This window comes from Rhinatrema bivittatum, chromosome 2, assembly GCF_901001135.1.
Source record: "Rhinatrema bivittatum chromosome 2, aRhiBiv1.1, whole genome shotgun sequence".
NCBI classification, from domain to species: domain Eukaryota; kingdom Metazoa; phylum Chordata; class Amphibia; order Gymnophiona; family Rhinatrematidae; genus Rhinatrema; species Rhinatrema bivittatum.
Window position 1 is genome coordinate 587733613 of NC_042616.1, and position 19125 is coordinate 587752737.

The following is a 19125-nucleotide window of genomic DNA, read 5'->3' on the forward strand; positions in this document are numbered from 1 at the left end:
ATGATGATCTGTACATCATCAGCATAGAGATAGAATTTGAGTTTAAGGTCGGAGAGGAGATGGTAGAGAGGGATGAGGTAAATATTGAAGAGGGTAGATGAAAGTGATGAGCCTTGTGGGACTCCTTGTTGTAGTGGGTATGAGGATTTTTCATACCCCCTACAACAAGGAGTCCCTTGTGGGACTCCTTGTTGTAGGGGGTATGAGGATTTTTCATAATCCAAAGTCAGGTAGTATTTTTTTTATCCAGATCTATAATAATATTCTATCTTTTATGCTTTATTGCCACCTTGTCCATGGATATTATGCTTGAACAGTTAATGAACCTTGCTCTCTTTCTTTGCGTGCATGAGGTTGATGTGCTACTGGGTAGCACGTTTGAGGACCATGGTTTGCTGAGATTCATGTTGGTGGAAGTGACAAGAAAGGAGGAAAACTTCCAACAACCTTTCATGTCTTACAGAAATTAATAGAAATCAGGAAGGAAGAACAGAATTGGTATAGGGGGGCTTTTTGTGCTGTAATACTGTTGATTTTGCTGTAATACTGTTGATTTTGCAACAGTCCTTTCGTACCTGATGGGGGAGCCATTGACTTGGTTTTAAGATGAGCCAGAAGACAGCTCATGGAGCCAGTGCACATCTGTTCCAAACAAGGTAACTGTCAAAGTATTAACAGAGAGATAAAAAGGACAAGAGAGTTCATGTACCTCTGCATGTGTAAGTGTTGAATGGCAGTCAATACTGCATACTGTAAAAAAATAAAAATGTTTGATAGGTGTAATGACTGATAAGAATCATGTCTTGGAATTGCATATCTGCCAAAGCTTGAACAATTCTGAATAGGAAGCTTTTTGCTGAGCTGCCCTCAGTCTTAAGTGCCCTAACCCAGTGCTTAAGCTTTTTTTTGGATAGCTTTTTACTAACATAAAAATATATACAGTTTAAAAGTGAGCTGTTTTGTTTAATGTTTTCTTTCTTTGCTTCTTTAGCTGAAGTCTTCAGTGCTCTTCTTGTCTCTGTGTTCTTCCATTGTTGCCTATTGGTTTGCGTATATGTGTAGCTCTCTGGACTCTGTTCTGCCTCACTCTTCTTGCTTTCTTCTCTATGCCTGTTTTTTCTGTCACTACTCTTGTCTTTTGATCTGTCCATTTCTGTTTCTCCTTTTCTCTGCCTCTCTCTGTACCCTAAAATCATTTACTACATTGAAAAGTAGATTAAATGATTCAATAACATTAGTTAATATTTTTGGTCTGTCTTTTAGCATGAACTAAAGACTTCCACTGACTGGCACTGTTTTGTTGCTCTGGTAATTGGAAGAACACATGCTGAGTTTGCGGAGATTTTAAGATTTTTCTCTCTGTTTTCTAAAGGCTCTGGTAATTCTCTCCACAGTTTTAGAAATAGACAAAAATGAATCTATTGCAGTACAAATTATCAAGTTTAATTGACGGGAATATTTACATAGGAAAACTATTACATGGGGAGAAAACTACACTTCCAACAGTGGGCAGTCTCCAAATCCAGTAATTACAATCAATCTTATATAATGTTTCTAAATACAAGGTCAGCATGATAAAGCAAAACATTACAAGAATTTTATCTTAACTTGACCAATTACAGTTACATTTCTGAATTTTATTGAAAGGCTATAGTTTTTAGGTCCTGACTAATCAACAGGTCAACTTGACCTAGGATCTATTTGCAATTACCTACAAGCACAACACATTTTATTACTGAAAGAAAAAAGTCACACATCATTGTATCTATTTTCTACCAATTATAATTATCTTTTATCTTGTTCATGTAGCCAAAAAGTACAAATTTGTTTACATATCATTCATTCTTATTATAATCCAAATAGTAGCTTCTATCTTTGTTCACAGCACGCATAGCATAAATCAGGAAAAAACATTATTATCTAAATTGAACTATATTGCACTACATTAAACAGAGATACAATAGAGCTTTTTGACCTCCTCAAGTTCCTCTGCTTTCTGGCTGCTGCAGAAGGTAGGTATTTGCTGGAGTACCTGCAAAATTTGCACAAATATTCTAACAAAAGAAGGAAAACATCTGGAGGGAAGGAGGGGGCAGTTCCAGTAGTACTTGGAAAACGTCCAATTTTGATGGTACTAAGTTTGCATTTCCTCAATGGGTCCCAAGACTTTTTCTGCTGGTACTTGACTGTACTTAACTAGGATGTGCATTTGTTTCAAATGAATTTAAAAAATGTGATGAATAAGGGCATTTTGTTTGATTTGAGGGGGCTCTGACATGAATTGGAAGGTACCTCTGAATGAAACAACTCTTATTTGTTGCATTAGTTTGAAAGAAATACTTTGGGCCCAGGCCCAACACCAGGGACTCATCTAGGACATAGGCCGAGGCCCAAAGCAGGGGCTACAGCCTAGGCTCAAGCGTGATGCCGGAGTCTCGGCCTGGACCAAAGCCAGGTCCTCGGCTGAATCCCGAGCACACACCCCCCCCCCCCCCCCCCCCCCCCCGCCGCCCCCAGGAACAATCACTTAGCTCTCGGGTACCTGATGGCTTTGCCAGGTTCCGACTCCTGGGCCTCTGGCCAGAGCCCGGGCTCAGTCCAGACACTCTGACCTCAGCCTGGACCCTGGGATCTGACACCTGGGCCTTGGCCTAGGGTCAGGCTCAGGCCTCAGAGCTCCAATGAAGCAGACTTCTTCTGTCTTTTTTTCTTCGTAAACTGACCCCATGCTCTGGAGTCTCGCTGGGGTCGCCGACTGGAGTGAATGCACTGGGGTTAATTAACTGTGGCACAACCCCAGCGCATGGCGTCCGTTTACAAAGAAAGAAGACAGAAAAGGACCGCTCTGTTGGAGCTCCTAGGTCGAGACCCAGGCATCAGGATCCAACCTCCAGGCCAGGCCCCGGACCAAGGCCTCAGCGCCAGGACCCGGCCTCAGGGTTGGGCTGCAGAATCAGGCCTGGACCCAGGCCTTGGCAAAGGCTGAGGCTGAGGTGTTGGGACCCATCCTTTGGGCTCCGGTGTCTGGTCTGGGTCCAGGTCGAGTCCCTGGCATTGGGAGCTGTCCTCTCAGCCATGGCGTCAGGCTTAAGCCTGTGCCCTGGATTATGCAGAGGCCCAGGTGTTGGGGACCCGGCCTCGGGACCTGACGTCAGGCCTGGGTCCAAGTCAAAAGGCCCCACAGTTGGGACCTGACCTCTGGGCTGTGGCTTCGGACCTGGGCTCAGTCCTGACCTAGGCCAAGGCCCAAGTGTTAGGACGTGGCCTTTGGACCACAGAGTCAGTGCTGGGCCCAGGCTCTGGTCGAGGCCAAAGTCCCAGTCTTTGGTAGGCTGAGGCCGAGTTGCTGCAACCTAGCACAGCCACAGCTTACACAAGGCTGATGCTTAAGCCGCATCGGCCTTGCATAAGTTGAGGCAGAGGTCGTGGTGACTGGCTTATACCTGGGCCTAGGCCTTGCTGCCGGCAGATCCCCACCACACCAAGTAAGTGGTGGCTGGGGAGGATCCTGGCCCCAGCATTTTTCTGGGTGGTTGGGAGGGCACATTTTTTGTGTTTGTTTTTTTAATGATTCATTTTTTTCACATGAATGAAATGAATCAAACTTTCCATGATCCAAAATTTGTGGGGAAAAAACCTCTCAAAAACAAAATGAAAACAAATCATTTTTCCTTTCACATCCTAGTACTTAATACTGGCACTTTTTTATCCCTCTTCAGTCAGCCTTTTGGAATATACAGGAAGGAAGGGCTGGATTAGGAAGCAAAGTAGCTCTTCTTTGCTCTTTTCTGTGTGCTCCCGTCTCACTCCCTCCCCTCCAGATCTCTGCAGGAAGGGAGGGACTGGATGAGTAGAAAGCAGAGGGCTATTCAATGCAGGACACTGGCCAAAAGACAGTCGTGTTCTGAGGGGGTGGCAGGGGGGCCAATGCCCCTGGGTGCAGGGCCATAGGGGGGTGCTGATGACTGACTTAGGGAGACCCATGAGGCCACCAGTGGATTCTATCCCACTGGTGGCTGCAAAACAGGAGGACAGACCGTGCGGCCACCGGTGGACCTCATCACACCGGCAGCTGAGCAGGGAAGCATGCTGTTCCTTTCTTGTGTGCTGGCCACTGTTCCCTCAAAGCTGCACGCATGTGTGGCTGTGCACAGCAGGAAGATCAGAAGGGCCATGGTGGAGGTCATCCATGGCCCGAAGGAAAAAGTTATCTCCAAGTCTCCAGGTACTCCTTCTTCTTCCTGCTTGCATGGCCTCAGAGAAAAACGTTGCCGGAGTCACACGGGCAGGAAGGAGAAGGAGCAGCATTTGTGGCAGGGCCACTGTGGATCCTACCTCGTGGCGGCTCGAGAAGAGGAGACCCAGTAGCAGTGCCACCATCGTAGAGCCCATCCCATAGCGACCCACAAAGAAGACACCTAGAAGCGAGAGGGAGTGAGAGCCTGTATGTTTGGGGAGAGAGCATCCAAGAACCTCTGTGTCTGAGTGAGAGATAGTGAGTGAGAGCCTGTGTGTTTGTGTGAGACAGCATGTGAGAATGAGAGCCTCAGTGTGTGTTTGAGTTAGGAAGGGAAGAAAACAGGTAGAGAAGAAACAGCTACCTCTCCTGGGCATGCAATTTTTTATTTAAATGAGGGTTTGTGCTAATAAGGAGGGGCTCGGGACAATAGCGCATCCCTAGCGCCTCCTTATTAGTGAAGCGGTGGCTGTCAGCGGGTCCCAACAACCGACGTTGTATTTAACCAGCGTCAGTTTCCGAACCTGCTGACAGCCACAGGTTAGGAAAACGGACACCGGTAAAATTGAGCATCCGTTTTTCTAACCTGCTGACCGGTGGGCCAATTTTTTTTTTTTTTTTTTTTTAAATTTTTGGTTCCTTCGACTTAATATTACTAGGATATTAAGTCGGAGAGTGTACAGAAAAGCAGTATTTTCTGCTTTTCTGTACACTTTTCCGGGTTGCTCAGAATTTAACACCTGGCCACATTTATTTATTTATTTAAAATCTTTTCTATACCACATATTTTACTTTCAGTATCCTGGGTGACTGATAGCCTCATCAACATGCATTTGCATGTGATGAGTGCTATTAGTTTCGGGGGGGTTGGCTGCACGTTTTTGACTGTATGGGGTAATAGCGCATCAAAAACGCACAGCCAGGGGTGGAGTCAAGATGGCGGACACAGCAGACGCATAGCGATCTGGCTCCAGCATCTTATTGCCTTTTTGAAAGTATTTCTACGTAATTTTTGTGAGGAAAGAGGAAAAATGCCTGCTAAACGTAAGGGGAGAACCCGAGCTTACCCCTCTATCTCGGCGATCCCAGCTGGCCAGAAGACAATCGTGCAATGCGTCGCTGCTTCTGGGGCAATAGGGCTGAGTTCTCAGGCTGCTGAATCCCAGAAGGGAGCTGATGATTCGGCCTTGGAGGTTTCCCTCAGTCCGCTGGATGATCGACCACCACCTTCGACACGTACGACGCTGACGCCGCGGCTGCCAGGGAGCCCCGAAGTGTTAGCTCCCGGTGTACAGCCCGAGGGGGCGGTGCCGCTGAAAGAGCCCATGCGAATCCCCGTGGAAAACGGAGAGACCTCGCTGGGTGAGAATGTTATGGAAAGGAGAGAAGAACAGCCGGCTACCGGAGGAGCAACTTCGGGACAGGATCCCCTGTCCACCACCCTGAGAGAGGTAATAGCGGAGAAACCACAAGTAGTCACTTTAGACTGCTTGTGGAATTTATCATCAGCTATGGCAAAGGCTGTAACAGACTGCTCTTTAAAAATTAATTCAGTATCCAGTCAGCTAGAAACCTTAAATAATAACTTTGTTGGTCATAAAATGGAAGTCTCAGAGAAAATAATGGAATTGGAGACAGGACTGAAACAAGTTAAAGATATACAAACTGTATTGATACAAGATTGTGGGATAATCAAAAGGAAAATCGAGAATACACTGAGACATTTAAATTTGAGAATTATAAATTTTCCAAGGGTTATTGGAGAGTTGCCTAGGATAACCATGAATCGGTATATACATGATATTTTGGAAATTCCCGCGGATAAGACTCCACCCCTGGAGAAAGTGTATTTCTTGCCTATTCGAAAAAAAATCAGCCAATACCACCCACTCAGAATATGTTAGAGAACTTGACTGAGTTCTTGGAATCATCCTCCTATGAAGTTGTTGAAAGATCTACCTTATTGATTTCATTTTTTAATGAAAATGATATGGGAATGTTAATGAGAGCCTACTTTAAAAAGCTTAATATACCTTTTATGGGAACCTGTCTGAGTATATTCCCAGATTTGACAAAAGAGACTCAACAAAAAAGAAAAAGTTTTCTAGCTTTAAGACAGGAGGTTATGGATCTGGGGGCCTCCTTCATACTTAGGTTCCCATGTAAGTGTGTCCTTAAGTATAGAAGTGAGAGTTATGTATTTTTTCAATCAGAGCAGTTGAAAGCCGTAGTTGATGCAAAGAAGCTGGAACATCAGATGAGTGGTGATTTAAATAGTCCAAGTATAAATACCTGAAGTTGTCTGCCTTTTTTCATTTATAGAATGATGTTTATCTTATTGTTTCCCTATTTTTGCTCTCTGGAGCATCAATCAGCTGGAAGCCTGTGCTGTCTGGTTGGCATGCTTGCAGTTCAGCAATCATTTATAGGGTCAAGTGGTCCAAATAATGTTGGACAATGCAACAACAGTAGCTTACATCAGTTGGCAGGGAGGAACCAAGAGCCAGCAAGTGTCGCAGGAAATTGCCCAACTTATGGAATCTTCATGAAATCTCAGCCTCGCACATAGCACTAAAGACAACGTAAGAGCAGACTTTCTCAGCAGTCAGAGTCTGGACTCATGGGAATAGGAATTGTCAGATGACGTTTTTCAGCTATTAGTGGATCGCTGGGGCCTTTTGTTTCTGGACCTGCTGGCAACTTCTCAATCTGCAAAGGTTCATTGTTTCTTCAGTCGCAGGCGAGATCCAAAGTCCCTGAAATATAGCTGAAGTACTGCTATATTACAGTTTCACTGTATAAACATAATGATTATATGAATACATTTCATTTTTAAAAGTATATGCACATAATAGGCTTGTACCTACTGCAGGCACTTTTTATACCATTTAACACCATGTAAATGTACGTGTTTATTTTTAGCTGCATAACAAGCCAATCTGCAGACAATGCACATGGATACCATGTGTATGAAAATAGGCAGGGTTTGTGCAGGCTGCAAAGTATGTGTGTATGTTGCCAGTTTAGTGCCCTTTTGAAAAGTTAGCACTTCCAGAAACACGCTGAGGTCAGTGATTGTGGCCTGTCATGTTAGTACTGTGCAGATAATCTCCTTCTCAACCTTTTTCCATGCCTGTCAAATGAAGCAGCTTCTGCAAGGGAATTTATGTAGCCACAACTGACTTTTGCTCCTGGATGTTCATTGCCAAGCACCTGTTCTTAGATGCCCTGAGGCTCAGAATGGTGACGAAGTATCTATCCATTGTTATTGCTTTGTTTTGCTATTATCTTGACAAACAGGAGAATTGTGGTTGTGACGCAGTGTCTCCCTTATGCATAATCAGTAGAAGAACCCATAAAAAATGGTGAGGTAAAATGCCTTCCCTCCTATTGTTCCCCCACCTGCCCTGATTTAACTTCCCCTCCTTACCTAAGAAAACAGCATTATAAACTGCTACTCATATCAGAAACCGTACCCAATCTCACTTTGAAAATATCCTCCCTTATTCCAGGCAAGGTGAGGTCTTCAAGAATAGAAGCAATGCCCAATTGCTCCCATCCTACCGGTACCAAAATAGTACCAGCTGGGCTGCAACTACACTATGGCCTGCAGATTAGGAGTGATTGCCTCTGGAATAAGGGGACAGGGACCTGGGGAACAGAGGTTTGCTTCTAACCCTGAAGTCCTCACTTTGTTGTGGGATAAGGGACGGCAAAGGGAGAGCCTAGGGAACTTGTGTTAAAAGTCAGGTGGGAGTTGGGTTTAGTTGAGGTTACTATATAACCCTGTGCTATGTCCAAATAGAGAGTGCAATGAGCAGACTCTGATTGGTACTAGTGCATGCAATTTGCAATTAGCATATGCTATTCCTGATTCACATAAGCCTTCAGGAAAGCTTTAAAGACTTTCTTGTTTGACAAGGCCTTCGGCTAATCAAATTAGTCTCCCACAACTAATTTAACATGTCCATCAGCTTTGCTTACTCATTAGATCTCCTTTGTTGCATCTGACTTATTATGTTATATAATATTATGTATGCTTATTGCACCCTGCCCTGAACTAAAGTGTGTGCAGGTTATAAATCTTTTAAAATAAATAAATATTCCCAAATTGTATAAGCTGTGTGTTATTTGTCTTGTAGGCATGCGCATAATGGTGATCTGGACAAACACCATGGGCACAAGCACCATACAACTGCATTTTATATATAGTGATGATGATACCAGATTCTTTACCATCAAAATGATTTTGTCGGTTATTTCCATTTTGTTGCTACATATATGTATACTTACATTTTCTAAATATAGCAGCACTTGGATATATTTAGTGGGACAGAATAGATGAAAGGCATCACTGTAAGAACCTGCTTTTAAATTGTAGACTGAAATATTGATTGGGCATAAACACCTTTTAGTTTTGAAACTATGAAACATCATTAAGTCTGCTCTACTGAAGAACACTTACTGTACACATCCTTTAGCAATCAAGGGATATGCAAGAATACTGTTTGGTGCTCAGGGACAGTGGCTGGCTGTTTTTGATCTCATTGAACTTTAGTTAGAAGCTAGCATAAACTCTGAAAGTTTCATGGTGAATTATGACATTATAGAGGAAATTCAAACAATTTGATAACATTTTTTAAATTTATTTTCTATTTTGTTCCTAAGAAGCAATAATTATATTGGTTGCAGTCCTCATGCATAAACTTTGTTCGAAACCTGACTTTTGATTTTGGATTGAAAGAGGGTTTATTGTGGGTTCTTTCGGGGTCTGCTAATATTTGTATTTGCCCTGTGGTCTGTATTACTGAACTAAGAAAAATGACAAGACTACCTATTAGGGATGTGAATCGTTTTTTGACGATTTAAAATATCCTCCGATATATTTTAAATCGTCAAAAATCGTTAGAGGCGCGATACAATAGGAATTCCCCCGATTTATCGTCAAAAATCGTAAATCGGGGGAAGGGGGAGGGCGGGAAAACCAGCACACTAAAACAACCCTAAAACCCACCCCGACCCTTTAAAATAAATCCCCCACCCTCCCGAACCCCCCCAAAATGTCTTAAATTACCTGGGGTCCAGTGGGGGGGGGGGGGGTCCCGGTGTGATCTTCCACTCTCGGGCCACGGGTGCGTTAATAGAAATGGCGCCGGCGCTACCTTTGCCCTGTTATATGACAGGGCAATACGACCCGAGTATTGCAAAATGGCGCCGGCCGTATGGCCATTTTGCAATACGGCAATACGATTCGAGTGCAGGAGGTCACTCCCGGACCCCCGCTGGAATTTTGGCAAGTCTTGTGGGGGTCAGGAGGCCCCACCAAGCTGGCCAAAAGTCCCTGGGGGTCCAGCGGGGGTCCTGGAGCGATCTCCTGCGCTCGTGACATCGGGGGACAGGAACCAAAATGGCGCCGGCGCTACATTTGCCCTGTCATATGACAGTCCAATTTTATCAAACTTTATTGGTGAAAATTTTATAAAAGACAATCACAAATTATCCCAAAAAACCCCACATAATAGATATAACAATAGAATATGATCATACCCAATCATCCATCACATATCATCCACACTCATTTATTCAACCGCACATAAGATCTCATTTTCAAACTCCTAAACGTTCAAACATTTCAACATATAAATACAAATCATCTTATAGCACATTGTAAAATGTAGATACAATAAATTTTGTAAGCAGAAAGAGTCTAATTGCATATGGATTTGTGCGTTACACAAACGCCAATCTTCTTAATCTCCTTGTATTCTCTCTACATGTTTCGCCTTGTCTCAGGCTTCTTCAGGAGAGCTTTTCCAAACAATCTCCCACTGCTCATGTATCCTACCACAGGGCTTTCTAAAAACATTTTAACACAATTTACAATATTTGAAATATTTAAATTAACATATTTCACAAATAAATACTTTGTAAAATTGTTCAAATATTAGCATACCTGTACGTCCCAAAGAACTTGCCCAGACGCACAGTTTGACACTTCCCCGACTCCAAATTCACATCATCTCAACCATTCAAAAACGTGGAACACTTATCTCAGATTTACTTAAATCAAAAAGTAAAACCAATTAGAAACAGTGAAAGTAAATGAACTTTTCTCAAGAGATCACCAGCATGACAAAACTCCTTACCTTTCTTATCTTAGGCGAACAAACGCCATTGCCGCATCTTAAGCAAACGCTTCCATCGAGTGGATCAACGGAAGTAAACCTATCCCCTCCTACTTCCTTTTAAACCAAGCTCTACCAATCAGATAACCTTAACAACCCACTATCTCCACCCTTAAAGAACATTACCTCCAAACTAATCAAAGGTGCTGCCATTCCAAACAGTTTCAAACCCGCCAAATTCAAACCTATCAGCAGAAGGCATTCAATTAGACTCTACGGTTCTAATAGAGAAAGCTTTAAAAACATGTTGCCCAATCAATTTTATCATTCAACCCTTTTGGCCATAAAGTCTGTAAATTGAAAATCCATCGCTGTTCCTTTTGCAGTAGTATTTTATTTATATTGCCACCCCGTCTAGCAGAAACCTTTTGTAATACAAAAAACCGGAGATCTTCCACCGCATGATTAAACTCCCGCCAATGTTTCACTAGGGGAGCTGTTTCTACAATGTTTCTAATTCTGCTGCAATGTTCTAGTATACGAAGCCTCACCATCCTTGATGTTTTTCCTACATACAAAAGCCCACATGGGCATTGCACAACATACACTACCGAACTGGTTTGACATGTAGTAAGACTCTTTAAGAAAAACTTTTTCCCAAATACAGGATGTACAAAATCCTGTATTGTTAGACAAAGTTTGCATACACTACATTTAGTGCAAGGGGAGTGTCCACCTACTTGCTCATACATTTGTTCACTGTCACCCAAATCCGAATGGACTAGAATGTCCCTTAAATTCCTAGATCTCCTAAAAGAAAACATAGGGGGATCCTGCATCCCCACAAAGCCACTTACAAGGTGCCAATGATTTTTAACAACCTGTATAAGATCCCCTACCCGATTAGAGTAGGGTAAGACACACACTAAAGATGGTGTATGTCGTGGAGATTGGAGAGGTGATCACAGAAGCCTTAAGTGTAGGTTGGGTAACCATCAAGGAAGCAGCTTTCTTGATGAATCAAAATCCTCAGATACCTGTCTTTTATGTCCTACCAAAAGTGCATAAGTCGTTAGAGTCTCCACCGGGTAGACCGATAGTTGCCGGTATAGGGTCGGTATTAGAACCCTTGTCCATTTATATAGATCATTTTTTACGACCTTTTGTCCCATTGGCCAGATCATTTATACGGGATTCATCACATTTGATTACAGTTTTACAATCCTTACCGGATATGTTTGAACCTACACTGTTTATTTCAATGGACATTGAATCACTTTATTCCAATATCCCTCAGAGAACTACAATACATTTAATACAGGATATTTTGGATACAAGAATGGACAAGAAGGTTCCAACACATTTTTTGGTGGAATTGGCTACGATAGCGCTCACTCAAAATTATTTTATGTTTCAAAATGATTTCTATCAGCAGGTTCATGGAACCGCAATGGGCGCAACGATGGCGCCTGACCTCGCTTGCCTGTACGTTTCAGCATTTGAAGAGAAATTTGTTTATCCCTCATTATGGTACAGGCATGTGAGGTCATGGTGCCGTTATATTGATGATATCCTGGTTATCTGGTCTGGTACGCAATGTGAGTTTCAAAATTTTTTTCAATACTTGAATGAACAAGATGTGAATCTTAGATTTACTTGTGATATTCAACATCAGTGGGTATCATTCGTGGATATGAAGGTGGGAAAGAGAGACGGCAAATTTGTAACTGAGCTTTATCGGAAATCGATTGATAGGAATGGACTGTTACATTTTAACAGTTATCATCCCAAACATGTCAGAGAAAACATCCCTGTAGGGCAATTTTTTAGGATACGAAGGATCTGTTCTGATTTACCATCTTTTAAGATCCATGCTAAAGATTTGCAGGAAAGATTTAGTGCAAGGGGTTATCCTACAAGTATAGTAAAGAAAGCTTATAAAAGAGCTCGCTATATTAATAGAGAGCTATTACTTCATCCGAAGCCACCACGACATACACCATCTTTAGTGTGTGTCTTACCCTACTCTAATCGGGTAGGGGATCTTATACAGGTTGTTAAAAATCATTGGCACCTTGTAAGTGGCTTTGTGGGGATGCAGGATCCCCCTATGTTTTCTTTTAGGAGATCTAGGAATTTAAGGGACATTCTAGTCCATTCGGATTTGGGTGACAGTGAACAAATGTATGAGCAAGTAGGTGGACACTCCCCTTGCACTAAATGTAGTGTATGCAAACTTTGTCTAACAAAACAGGATTTTGTACATCCTGTATTTGGGAAAAAGTTTTTCTTAAAGAGTCTTACTACATGTCAAACCAGTTCGGTAGTGTATGTTGTGCAATGCCCATGTGGGCTTTTGTATGTAGGAAAAACATCAAGGATGGTGAGGCTTCGTATACTAGAACATTGCAGCAGAATTAGAAACATTGTAGAAACAGCTCCCCTAGTGAAACATTGGCGGGAGTTTAATCATGCGGTGGAAGATCTCCGGTTTTTTGTATTACAAAAGGTTTCTGCTAGACGGGGTGGCAATATAAATAAAATACTACTGCAAAAGGAACAGCGATGGATTTTCAATTTACAGACTTTATGGCCAAAAGGGTTGAATGATAAAATCGATTGGGCAACATGTTTTTAAAGCTTTCTCGATTAGAACCGTAGAGTCTAATTGAATGCCTTCTGCTGATAGGTTTGAATTTGGCGGGTTTGAAACTGTTTGGAATGGCAGCACCTTTGATTAGTTTGGAGGTAATGTTCTTTAAGGGTGGAGATAGTGGGTTGTTAAGGTTATCTGATTGGTAGAGCTTGGTTTAAAAGGAAGGAGGAGGGGATAGGTTTACTTCCGTTGATCCACTCGATGGAAGCGTTTGCTTAAGATGCGGCAATGGCGTTTGTTCGCCTAAGATAAGAAAGGTAAGGAGTTTTGTCATGCTGGTGATCTCTTGAGAAAAGTTCATTTACTTTCACTGTTTCTAATTGGTTTTACTTTTTGATTTAAGTAAATCTGAGATAAGTGTTCCACGTTTTTGAATGGTTGAGATGATGTGAATTTGGAGTCGGGGAAGTGTCAAACTGTGCGTCTGGGCAAGTTCTTTGGGACGTACAGGTATGCTAATATTTGAACAATTTTACAAAGTATTTATTTGTGAAATATGTTAATTTAAATATTTCAAATATTGTAAATTGTGTTAAAATGTTTTTAGAAAGCCCTGTGGTCGGATACATGAGCAGTGGGAGATTGTTTGGAAAAGCTCTCCTGAAGAAGCCTGAGACAAGGCGAAACATGTAGAGAGAATACAAGGAGATTAAGAAGATTGGCATTTGTGTAACGCACAAATCCATATGCAATTAGACTCTTTCTGCTTACAAAATTTATTGTATCTACATTTTACAATGTGCTATAAGATGATTTGTATTTATATGTTGAAATTTTTGAACGTTTAGGAGTTTGAAAATGAGATCTTATGTGCGGTTGAATAAATGAGTGTGGATGATATGTGATGGATGATTGGGTATGATCATATTCTATTGTTATATCTATTATGTGGGGTTTTTTGGGATAATTTGTGATTGTCTTTTATAAAATTTTCACCAATAAAGTTTGATAAAATTGGATTGATATCACAATATATATATTAGTTGTTAATTGTCTTGTGATATATTAATAATTTGCCAGTCTGGTTATCCTGTCATATGACAGGGCAAAGGTAGCGCCATTTCTATTAACGCACCCGTGGCCCGAGAGTGGAAGATCACATCGGGACCCCCCAACTGGACCCCAGGTAATTTAAGACATTTTGGGGGGGTTCGGGAGGGTGGGGGATTTATTTTGAAGGGTCGGGGTGGGTTTTAGGGTTGTTTTAGTGTGCCGGTTTTCCCGCCCTCCCCTGATTTACGATTTACACGATTTAAAAAAAAAAACAAAACCACGACGATCCGATTCCCTCCCCCCCCAGCCAAAATCGATCGTTAAGACGATCGATCACACGATTCACATCTCTACTACCTATGTCTTTTGTGAAACAGTGACAAACTATATTTTTTGTATAATCTATGTACAAAACAGGTGATTATGAGAATACCTGAGACAAATTACAAAACAAAATATATACAATATATCAGCAGAATAAGCAAAAGTAATTACCCCAATTAATAGGGTATAATTATATACAAAAGTCTAGCAGAAGCTGTCACCGTTCCTGAAAATGGTGTCTCCGGTGGCCCCCCGGATGATGCCAGCTAAGCAAGGTATCATTTGGAGACAGGACAGTGCTGGAGACCTCACTGGTCTTTGCAGATTTTTGTCCTTCTATCTGTCAGCTCTGCACAGGGGAATCTGTCCAGGGTATGATGGGCTGGGGTTTTATACCTTTTGGCATAGTACATGCACAGTCTGGATCTCTTTTTGTATAGCTTTTCTTGAAATAGTGCCAACGTACTGATAAGGAAACTCTGGGACCACTCGTAAATGGTAAAATGATTTTGTTTTGTGCAAATTCCCTTTTTCTCATATGTGTTACTATATGAATACAACCTAAAATGTTCTTTAAACTTATAATCTATAATCAACAATATCTAGAATAGTATCTGTATTAGTATAAATGAAAGCAATCATATAATTCAAATAGAAACACTACTAGTAAATCACTATAAAAGGACCTGTAAATATTATATGCAATTCTATAATAAATATTTCTCAGGTGTCTCAGCACAGCACAGCACTAGTGAAACTTGCACACAAAACCTTTTAGCTCTGTCTCTTAGCTTGTTCTAAACAAATGAAGTCAAGTTTCCATTTTGTGCCCAGCATCTATCTGTGACCCTGGAGCTTGGAGAAAGGGAGGGCAGTGTGAGGCAGTCAAATGTGGCAATCAGCTTCTAGCAAAGGGAGAGAAGGAAAGGGGATGAAAGAGCAGGGTGGCTACCCACAGCCCACAAGCTAATGTGTTATCTTAGCAAAAATATGCAGCACTACTGAGGGAAAAGTAAGGGCCTTGAAGAATGAAGTAAGAACTGTTTCTTAGTGACACAAAACTATATGCAATTATTATAAGTATATGACAGTATTTTTCTCTCAGAAAAGACAGGACATATCACATTAATATATCGGGTCCCCCAAATTGTGAGAGAAAAATACAAAAAAATGTTTCTCACCAAAAATCCAAACTGTAACATCAGTTTCTTTGTCTTATTAATCTATCTCTCTCTCTCTCTCTCTCTCTCTCTCTGTGGCTGTCTCCAGCCATCTCCCTTGCAGTTCTACATCCCAGAACTCAGTCTACAATGTACAAAATAATTTCACTCTCTCTGTGCAATTGGTCAGATAACCTTCATCCAGAACACCTACACCCCATCTCAGCTCAAAACCTAGAATTTACTTGATCCAGAAAGCTGGCCAATTTAAAACCTTAGCAAATTGTACCTCCAGTCTACCCAGGAGTCTCTGTGGCAATTGGTCTCTCAGTATCTTCTCTCATCCATTGTGATCTCCATGCTGGTAGTTTTAGGCGGTTCACCAATTCTGACTTCATGGGACACCTGGATTGTCAGAGGTTATAAATAGGCCACCTTTCACTGTGTGTTCAATGACAGGCCTACTGCGGTCATAATAAAAGCTCCACATGTGCAGTTATTTAGATGTCTCTCCATCTTGTAATGAAGTATGGTACCTGGTCCTTGTTCAACCCCCATCTCCACTGGCAGTGCACAGCCTGCTAATCATTATATTGTTAGGTATCTGAAACAATTAAACTCAGGTATAAGGACTGTCTCCTCCATTCACCAGTGGTGCAAGTAGTGAAGAAAACAAAAATCAAACCCCTGTTTCAAAACATCTATTCTAGGTCTTTCTAAAAAGAAAAATTACTAAGATGCACCATTTTTCAAGTACCATTGGGAATTCTCACACAATTTTGTATTTATGTGTAGATATACCTTGGTCTCAACTAGATGGCCCTAGCTCCCAGTCCTGAGTTAGACATCTGCAGAAAAACCATGCCATTCAATATTGAACCTTCCCTAGAGACTTTCAAGAATTGGAAGTCCTTTAGGTGCGGGGGGGGGGGGGGGGTAGCTCATGAGACGAGGAGGCAGTGTAGTTTTGCTTTTATGAAGGAAAGTCATGAATTCAGTGTACTCCATGTTAGGCCCTCAGTCTAGCAAAGAGAGGGAGAGGCACTGCCCTTCCAGTCTTGGTGATTAGGCTGGAGGGAATAGAAATAAAGAGAATGTGTTTTTTCCTATTTTTTGCTAAGCAAATTAGGATTGGTTTTCTGTTTTAACCTGTACTCTCTCCAGAGGTACAGGAGGGATCTGTAAACCCCTTCACCCCATCCAGAGGAGGTTGCAGAGACCTGTAGGGAGGACTCAGTATTTTGGTAAGAGAGAGTTTTACCATCTTTTGGGAAGGAAGTATTCTTCCTTACCCAGGGCTTCCTTACCCAGGGCTGGCCTCTACTGTTCCAGTAGATGCCCTTCCTCCAGAAGGTCCCCTGTCAATTTGAAGAAAATACTAAGGAAGAAGATAAGAACATCCGGAGACCCCAATCAGAGTTTCCACCCCATGACACAGTACACAGACAGGTTGATGCTCGGGAATGCCATCTGGACACCAAGTACTGTGAGGAAAGGGACATCTGCCCCAGTTAGGATTTCTGAGCCCCTTGGAACACACCTTCATACCACAACATAAATGAAACACTAGTTCCAAGCTCCAGTATCAAGGGCCATTTCCATAGCTTAAACTTGTACTACCAAATGGACAAGGAATCTGGCTGAATCAAGAAACTTTCTTATTTCATTTTCATACAATCAATATAGTAAACTTTAGTTTGAACACCCATCTAGTGAGTCCTACCTGTTTTGTCCAGGTGCCTGTCCTGAAAAGCTATGGTAATAAACACACAGTAGAGGTTTCCAGTTCCTGGGCCCCATCAACAAAAACTTTATTGAGAATTCGATCAGACCTCAGTAGGCCACTACCAGACATATAGTGAATTCACTAATACATTTAAAGGAACTTAGACACATTCCTACTCCCATAGCAACCTAAAACTTAACTAGGAACTGATCAAAATTGAGATGAAGGCAGCAGTCCAGCAGCAAGAGGGGGGCTTCCCAGTCTTTTGCATCGAGTGTCACATGTATGATTTTTTACCCACCGGTGAGAAGTTGTACATGTGCATGCGATGCAAAGAGCTCCTGGCTCTCAGAGAACGAGTCCGATCTCTGGAGGCTAGAGTGGCAGACCTGGAGGAGCTGAGGGAGACAGAGAGGTATATAGATGAGACCTTCAGGGACATAGTAGTCCAGTCCCAACTTCAGACTGGCAGCCCTGGTGCTGCCTTGGAGGAAGAAGGTCTCATAATGGGAGAGCACCAACCAGATGTAGCAGGAAAGGATCCTGTAGCAAGGACCTGCTCTCTAGGTGATGCATTGTCCTTTCGCACTGAGGATATCTCCCCAAGGCCTACTGCCCAGGAGGGAAGGGTTAGGTCGGCCGTCATAGTTGGTGATTCGATTATTAGGAATGTAGATAGCTGGGTGGCGGGTGGGGCGTGAGGATCGCCTGGTAACATGCCTACCTGGTGCGAAGGTGGCGGACCTCACGCGTCACCTAGATAGGATTTTAGACAGTGCTGGGGAGGAGCCGGCTGTCGTGGTACACGTGGGCACCAACGACATAGGAAAATGTGGGAGGGAGGTTCTGGAAGCCAAATTTAGGCTCTTAGGTAGAAAGATTAAATCCAGAACCTCCAGGGTAGCATTCTCTGAAATGCTCCCTGTTCCACGCGCAGGTCACCAGAGGCAGGCAGAGCTCCGGAGTCTCAATGCGTGGATGAGACGATGGTGCAAGGAAGAGGGATTCAGTTTTGTTAGGAACTGGGGAACCTTTTGGGGAAGGGGGAGTCTCTTCCGAAGGGATGGGCTCCACCTTAACCAGGGTGGAACCAGACTGCTGGCGCTAACCTTTAAAAAGGAGATAGAGCAGCTTTTAAACTAGAACAAAGGGGAAAGCCGACAGTCGCTCAGCAGCGCATGGTTCGGAGAGATGTATCTTTAAAGGATACTAATGATGCATTAGAATTAGGGCATCCCGACAGTGAGGTTCCAATAATTAGAAAAGTAGTCCAAGTGCCTGTAACTAAAAACTCACCTGAGCTAAAAAATTCTAACTTATCCCTATCAATTAAAAAGCAGAATAAAAATACAATCAAAAAACAAACTTTGAAATGTTTGTATGCTAATGCCAGAAGTCTAAGAAGTAAGAAGGGGAGAATTAGAATGTATAGCAGTAAATGATGACATAGACTTAATTGGCATCTCAGAGACATGGTGGAAAGAGGATAACCAATGGGACAGTGCTATACCGGGGTACAAATTATATCGCAATGACAGAGAGGAGCAGTCGGGAGGAGGTGTGGCGCTTTATGTCCGGGATGGCATAGAGTCCAACAGGATAAACATCCTGCATGAGACTAAATACAAAATTGAATCTTTATGGGTGGAAATCCCTTGTGTATCAGGGAAGACTACAGTGATAGGGGTATACTACCGTCCACCTGGTCAAGATGGTGAGATGGACAGTGAAATGCTAAGAGAAATTAGGGAAGCTAACCAAATTGGTAGTGCAGTAATAATGGGAGACTTCAATTACCCCAATATAGACTGGGTAAATGTATCATCGGGTCACGCTAGAGAGATAACGTTCCTGGATGGAATAAATGATAGCTTTATGGAGCAATTGGTTCAGGAACCGACGAG